Raw genomic sequence first — 8201 nt, 5'->3', positions numbered from 1 at the left:
TATAAGATTCCTTTTTAAAAACATTTTTCGGCTGGGCGCGGTGGCTCACGCCTGTAATCCCAGCACTTTGGGAGGCAGAGGCGGGTGGATCACAAGGTCAGGAGATCGAGACCATCCTGGCTAACATGGTGAAACCCCGTCTGTACTAAAAAACAAAAAATTAGCCGGGCGTGGTGGCGGGCGCCTGTAGTCCCAGCTACTCAGGAAGCTGAGGCAGGAGAATGGCGTAAACCCGGGAGGCAGAGCTTGCAGTGAGCCGAGATCGCACCACTGCACTCCAGCCTAGGCGACAGAGCAAGACTCTGCCTCAAAAAAAAAAAAAAATTTCTCATTTCATAAATAATACACAATCACTGTTGACATTTTTAAAAGTATGGATAAATTAAAAGAAAAAATAATAATTCACAATCTTACCACCTAATGATTGATACTGTTAGCATTTTTATGTATTCCTTTTGGTGAGACTGCTTGGGATTTTAGCATCACTGAATATATATCTCCCAGCGAGAGTTGCCTCTTCAAAGCCTTTCCAAGCCTTTCACATGTACCAACAATGCTGCCCATAAATTAGGAAGCTGGGGAACTGCTCTTCGGTAACTCACTCCCTGTAGACCGTGACTCCGTCTTTGGAATGTCCTTGGTAATAATAAGTCATCTGAGGGTGGTAGTGATTATTGGAAGAGTCATTTGAAGACAAATTTACATGATTGGAAGAATGATCAAGCTGAGTACCTCCATTTGTTTTTCTTTATTTTAAAGTCATTCCTATAAAGTTTAAAGACCTTTTCATGTTTCTCTGATGTTTTCAAAATTTTTGATGCTTAAATTTACAGAAGGAGAAGAATAAATTTCATTATTTTGGAGCAATATTTGTCAAAATGGGTTCTATAGCACAGCAGATACTGGAAATGCCCTCCAGAAAGAGAGTTCTGTGATCAAAGGAGTTTAGAATAAACTACACACTCCATCTAGTTCCTTAAAGACTCACAAAGAACACTGAATATATTAAAAGCTCTGAGATTTCTCCACAAATAAAGCCCTTTAACTTTAATTAACTGTGGTTTCTAAACTTATTTCAGTTTAAGACACTTACTTGGGAGGTCTCATGAGACTTCTTCACTATCACAAAACAGCACAGGAAAGACCTGCCCCTGTGATTCAATTACCTCTCACTGGGTCCCTCCCACAACATGTGGAAACTATGGGAGCTACAATTCAAGATGAGATTCGGGTGAGGACACAGCAAAACCATATCACATGTGAAATACCAAAGTGGAAGCAGCAGTGGGAAGAGCCTTGTAGGCACTTCCAGTCTCCAGCTCCAGTACAGAGAAGCCATCCCTGACTATGTCTCCCAGGGACCCTTGGGAAGGCAGCCTGCAGAATTAGGGAAAAGTCACAGGGTGAAAGAATCTTCCACCTGAAATTTGTAACAATTTTGACTGGGCATGAATTTTCTCAAGCAGAATTCAGGGTGGGGGCAAATGGGAATTGCTGCAGATATGAGTGCAGGAGCTGCTGCTGACATTGTGGGCAGAGAGGGAGGGGCAAGGCCTGAAAGCCATTCTTGCCTTCTTAGTGGGGAAACTACGGCCTGGAGAAGGTCTGAGTTCCACATGCAGGCTGCCTGGATCTAAACTCAGTGCTGTTGGCAGGGCACTGTGGGAGTAAGACTGGCCTCACTAACTACACGGGAGCTGGATGAGGCCTTTCACTACCAGCTATCCCCTACTTCTGTGGCAAACTATATGACACAACAGAGGCAGGCATAATGCCGCCTGGAACAGTTATGCCCCATTGGCCTGAGAACTATCCCCTAACCCCTCACAGTGGCCATGGCAACCCCCACCCAAGGAGAGTCTGAGCCCAGACCCACCTAACCCTATCCCCACCTAATGGTAGTTCTGTACCTGCCCTGGTAGCTGAAGACAAACACATAAACTCTTAGGAGCTTTATGGTCCCACCCATTGCTTGAGAAACCAGAATACTTCCTCTGGCCAATTTAGGGCAAACCCAAATCGCACTGCTAATACCACAGCTGGTGCTCTCTTGAAAGCACCACCTCCTGGTTGAAGGCCAACCAACTCAGGCCATTACGTCAACTCATGACAGAATAACCTTCCTCCCAGGAAGGAGAAAACTACAGCTCAAACAACTGCCTGAAACATCCTGGCTAACTAGAGATCCTGAGGGTGTCCACATGACAACTTTACTGCTAGCAAAATCAGCATTTGAGAAAGCCAGCACACTAAACATATCTACAATCAAGGACTCTCACAGAGTCTCCTTCACTCCCCTGCCACCTCCACCAGATCAGGTGCTAGTATCCATGGCTGGGAGACCTGAAGATGGATCACATCACAGGACTCTTTAAAGATATTCCCCAGCATAAGCCCAGAGCCTGGTAGCCCTGCTGGATGGCTAGACCCCGAAGAGCAATAACAATCACTGCAGTCTGTCTCTCAGGAAGCCCCATACCTAGGGAAGGGGTATGGAGATTCCCTAAAGAACTAAAAGTAGAACTACAATTAGATCCAGCAATCCCACTGCTAGGTATCTACCCAGACAAAAAGAACTCATTATATGAAAAAGACACTTGCACACACATGTTTATAGCGGCACAATTCACAGTTGCAGAAACACAGAAGTGGCCTAAATGCCCATCAATCAATAAGTGGATAAAGAAAATGTGGTATGTATATACCATGGAATACTACTCAGCCATAAAAGGGAATGAAATAATGGCATTGACAGCAACCTGAATGGAGTTGGAGACCATTATTTTAAGTGAAGTAACTCAGGAATGGAAAAACAAATACTGTATGTTCTCACTTATAAGTGGGAGCTAAGATATGAGGACACAAAGGCATAAGAATGATATAATGGATTTGGGGGACACAGGGAGAAGGGTGAGAGGAGGGTAAGGGGTAAATAACTACCCATCAGGTACAGTGTACACTGCTCGGGTGATGAGTGCACCAAAATCTCAGAAATCACCACTAAAGAACTCATCCACGTAACCAAAAAACCACCTGTTCCCCAAAATCTATTATAATAAAGTAAAAATTTTATAAAATATAAAATCAATATTTTTAAGTGTGTGTCTATACTAGTGGGAAAAAAAGAAGAAGAAATAACAAGAAACAGTACATTCAAAGCAGAAAGCAACCCAAAAGCCATTGTTTATTAGGGGTCATCTACAAGTCTCTAGTAGTCTCTAGACAGCTTGAGATTAATGGCCCATGCTCAAGTGACAAAATACAAACCCTGAAACCAGTGCATTATGGAAAGTTGATCCATAGACCACTGAATAAATTCAGGAGCTCCAAGAGACAATTAGGTCAATGGATGAAGGTGGGGAAGATAAACCACAAAGAAGCAGGTGGTGAAAAAACTACTACCACTACTACAGTGAGATATCTCACCCTAGTTAAAATAGCTTATATCCAAAAGACAGGCAATAATGAATACTGGCAACCATGTGAAGAAAAGGAAATCTTATACGCTGTTGGTGAGAATGTAAGTTAATACAGGCACTATGGAGAATAGTTTGGAGGTTCCTCAAAAAAAAAAAAAAAAAAAAACTAAAAATTGAGCTACATATGATCTAGCAATTCCATTGCTGGGTATATACCCAAAAGAGAGGAAGTCAGTATATCAAAGGGATCTCTGCATTCCTGTTTGTTGCAGCACTGTTTACAATAATTAAGATTTGGAAGCAACCTAAATGCCCATCAACAGATGAATGGATACAGAAAATGTGGTACATATACACAATAGAGTACTATTCAGCCATAAAGAAGAATGAGAATCAGTCATTTGCAACAACCTAGATGGAACTGGACATCATTATGTTAAGTGAAATAAACCAGGCACAGAAAGACAAATATCACATGTTCTTACTCATTTAAATGAGATCCAGTCATTTGCAACAAGATAGTTGGAACTGGACATCGTTATGTTAAGTGAAATAAACCAGGCACAGAAAGACAAATATCACATGTACTTACTTACTTACTGATTTGATTTCTAAAATCAAATCAATTGAACTCATGGACATAGAGAATAAACAGATGGTTACCAGAGGCTGGGAAGGGTAGCATGGGGTTGTAGGGGGAGGTAGGGATGGTTAATGGGTACCAAAAATAGTTAGAAACAATGAATAAGACCTATTATTGGCTGGGCATGGTGGCTAACGCCTGTAATCCCAACATTTTGGGAGGCCGAGGCGGGCGGATCACGAGGTCAGGAAATCAAGACCATCCTGGCTAACACAGTGAAACCCCATCTCTACTAAAACTACAAAAAATTAGCTGGAAATGGTGGCACGCACCTGTAGTCCCAGCTACTCGGGAGGCTGAGACAGGAGAATTGCTTGAACCCGGGAGACAGAGGTTGTGGTGAGCTGAGATCGCACCACTGCACTCCAGCCTGGGCAACAGAGTGAGACTCCATTTAAAAAAAAAAGACCTATTGTTTGATAGTACAATAAGGTGACTATAGTCAATAATAACTTAATCATACATTTTAAAATAAAAAAGTATTGTCCAGGCGTGGTGGCTCACGCCTGTAATCTCAGCATTTTGGGAGGCTGAGGCGGGCAGGTCACAAGGTCAGGAGTTTGAGACCAGCCTGACCAACATGGTGAAACCCTGTCCTTACCAAAAATACAAAAATTAGCCGGGCATGGTACGCACACCTGTAATCCCAGCTATTCAGGAGGCTGAGGAAGGGAAATCGCTTGAACCCGGGAGGCAGAGGTTGCAGTGAGCCGAGATCATGCCATTGCACTCTAGCCTGGGTGACAGAGTGAGACTCCATCTCAAAAAAAATAAATAAATAAAAGAGTATAATTGGATTGTTTGTAAGTCAAAGGATAAATGCTTGAGGGAATGGATACTCCATTCTCCATGATGTGCTTAGTTCACATTGCATGCCTGTATCAAAACATCTCATGTACCCCATAGATATATACACCTGCTATGTACCCACACAAAAAAATTTTTAAACCTTACAAATTAAAAAAAAAAAAAGAAGTAGATGATGGAAACACTTGGCTATCTCAGCCTTAGGTCTGCATGGTACAGAATAAAAGGAAAAAAAAAACCCTGATAATTTCCAACTCACAGAGGTCTGGAGCTAGAACTCGTACTGCCAAAGCAGCCCAAAAAAAAAAAAAAAAAAAAAACCCTAGCTGAAAAAATTAGGCTAAAAAGACTTCAGATTGATGGTGCCATAAACACCCGATAGAAGCAAAAGCCAATTATCTATCAGGTAATAAACATAAAGACAGGCCTCAAAGATCTTCCAGAGGGATATGAGTACACAACTAAAAAAGTCACTAAGCACACTAGAAAACAAGTCATCACAAGCTACAAAATCAGCCTGAGACAACAGATGCTGAAATGATCACATACCAAATATAAAATAAGTTTTAAAAACCATAAAAAGTAGTTGAAGTATCAACATTGATGAGACAAAGAAATACAAATAAAGTGTCTAAAAATAAAATTTAATCATTAAAATTTGAACCTCAAAGGATGGTTTAAATATTGGTTTAGACACAGATGAAGGGAAAATCAGTGATTTTGAAAATACACCTGAAAAATTACATAAAATGAAGCACTTTACATGAAGAGACTGACTAATACACCACAACAGTGGGAAATTTTAATATACTTTTCTCGGTAATTGATAAAGCATATGAAAAATTAGTAAAGATATGGAAGATTTGTACTACATAATTCACTAGTTTAGATTTTTGTGAACTGACTGCCTCCTGAAAGAAATGACAGTATCAGCTGCCAGTCATCCCTTAGTGTGAGTTATTTTACCTGGTCCTTTTCCTATGACAGGTAGCTTAAAATGATTCTGAGCAAAGAGGATTTTAAACATATTGCCAGCCTCATTTCCTTCAAGAAACACTCCCATAAGACTATACAGCAACTAGCTTTGGTGAGACTTATATTTATGTACCTTCTGGTAACTTAATATTGGTTACTTTGTGTAATTCTAGTTATTTTTTATTTTTTGTTCAGCCTCCAACATAATATTAATACATGCCCATCATTAAACATTTGAAAACTACAGATAAGCCCTCACCAAAAAGGAAAGGAAGAAAAGTGAGCCATAATCCTATCAGTCCTATATAGATAAGCATTGCTAACATTTTATTATATATAGTCTTTTCATTTTTTAATGCATAATTTTATTCATTGACTGTTTAGCACTCATCATATGCGTCACACTGTCATACCACTCGGCAAAGGTAATAAAAAGTCAAAGTTCCTGTCCTCATGGCATTTACATTTTCTACATTTTTATATAAGTAAATATTCATACTTTGAATTTCAAAACAAATAAGAGGGAAAAAACAAATGGGATAATCAATAATTATTCGTGTTATTTGTGTATCTGTTATTTTCCCACTGAGAAACCAGTTCGTAAGAACCAGATGGCATTAACCATGGTATTCTTCATATCACCTGGCAGAGCAACTGCTTATAGAAGACACTTAACAAAGTTTTGTGAATCCAGAAGTTGAGAAGGTCAAAGGGAGCAGGGAAAAGGCAGGAGGCTTTTGGAATCATGGGTCCCTCTCCTCTTTGGGCAGGTACTAGTTTAATGATAAACCAGTTCTCTGGATGGGAGAGAGGGAAGCCCTGATTTGTAGTGTTTACTGATTTCCATGGTGTAAATATTCACACATGGGTAATTTCAAGCTTCCAATGTTACATCATTCAATATAGGGTTTAGAAAACATGCTTGTAATTGACTCTCATGAGCTGGTACAAATTGGTTCCAGCGTATCATGGCTTGGCCCTCATTGAACCCTTGCATCCTCTGCCTCTTAAGAGTTCTAGCAGTGAGTGCCTTGGGAAATGGGAGTTCTCTCTGGAGGAAAAGGAGAGCACAGAGAGAGAAGGCTGGGATGCCAGAGACCATCCTCACCAACTCCTCTTTTCGGTTGAATCTGTTTTTCTTTTCAGAATCCTTCTGATATTTAGGTTATCAGAATTTCCTAGAACTAATGGAAAACTTACTATGCACAATACTGCGGTGTTGCATGGGACATAAAAACACAGAGGCATGATTCCCATTCTGCACAAGCTCACTAGGTAGTGGTATGAGGATCAGACAGGTTGCTAAGATATCATTTTAAAAACTGGTAGAGAAAATTAACTTTCTCAAAGATATAATTTCTTGTGGGGTTTCGAACTCATTATAATAAGGGCTTTTGTCTCAGAAACATATGAAATCAAAACTCTTAATCTGCCACTTACTAGTACTATGATCTTAAGCAATTATTAATTACTCTATGCCCTTGCCTCATAGGTTGTTGTGAGAATTAAACGAGACAATGTGTGGAAATTCAATGCATGGTGCCTGGCACATAGTAAGATTCAATAAATACTAATAACAGTATTACTAGCAATAGTGTTTGTAATATCATAAAAACAAAGACAACAAAACATAAAAGCCTGGGGCTATGTTTTAGCCAGTTCTCCAGAGAAACAAAACCATTAGGATACGTACATACATAGAAAGAAATTTATTTTAAGGAATTGGTACACATGATTATGGAGGCTAGCAAGTCCAAAATCTACAGGGAAGACCATTGGGCTGGAGACCCAGGAAGAGACGATGTTAAAGTTCAAGTCTGAAGGCCATTTGTTGGCAGAATTTCCCTCCAGAAGGAAGTCAGTCTTTTGTCCTATTCAGGCCTTCAACTGATTGGATGAGACCCACCCACGTTATGTGGTGAGCAGTCTACTTTACTCAAAGTCCACAAATTTAAATGTTAATCTCATTCAAAAATACTGTCACAAAAAATGTCCAGAATAATGTTGAACACATATTTCAAAATTATTAAAATGTGCATCAACATGGCCCAGCCAAGTTGACACATAAAATTAACCATCATGGGCTGATTATTTCAGGGACTACCTGGCAATAAGGTTTTATTAAATTAATGGAAGATAATAGTAGAGAGTTATTTATTTTTGGAGGGCATTGAGAGCCAGGCTGTGGGGTTTGCACTTGATTTTATGAATGATAAAAATCAGTAAAGATTTAGTGACATGATCTGAGCTGCATTTAAAGAAGATCAAACCTGAATTATTGCCACTTGCATATACAGGCTTGGTAGCTTCTGCTGATATTTGGATAAATAAAGGCAATAGTGCGTGTGGCCACAGGA

This window comes from Symphalangus syndactylus, chromosome 4 (genome assembly GCF_028878055.3).
Source record: "Symphalangus syndactylus isolate Jambi chromosome 4, NHGRI_mSymSyn1-v2.1_pri, whole genome shotgun sequence".
Taxonomy (NCBI): Eukaryota; Metazoa; Chordata; class Mammalia; order Primates; family Hylobatidae; genus Symphalangus; species Symphalangus syndactylus.
The sequence above is the reverse complement of the archived record's forward strand: the minus strand, read 5'-3'. Positions refer to the sequence as shown.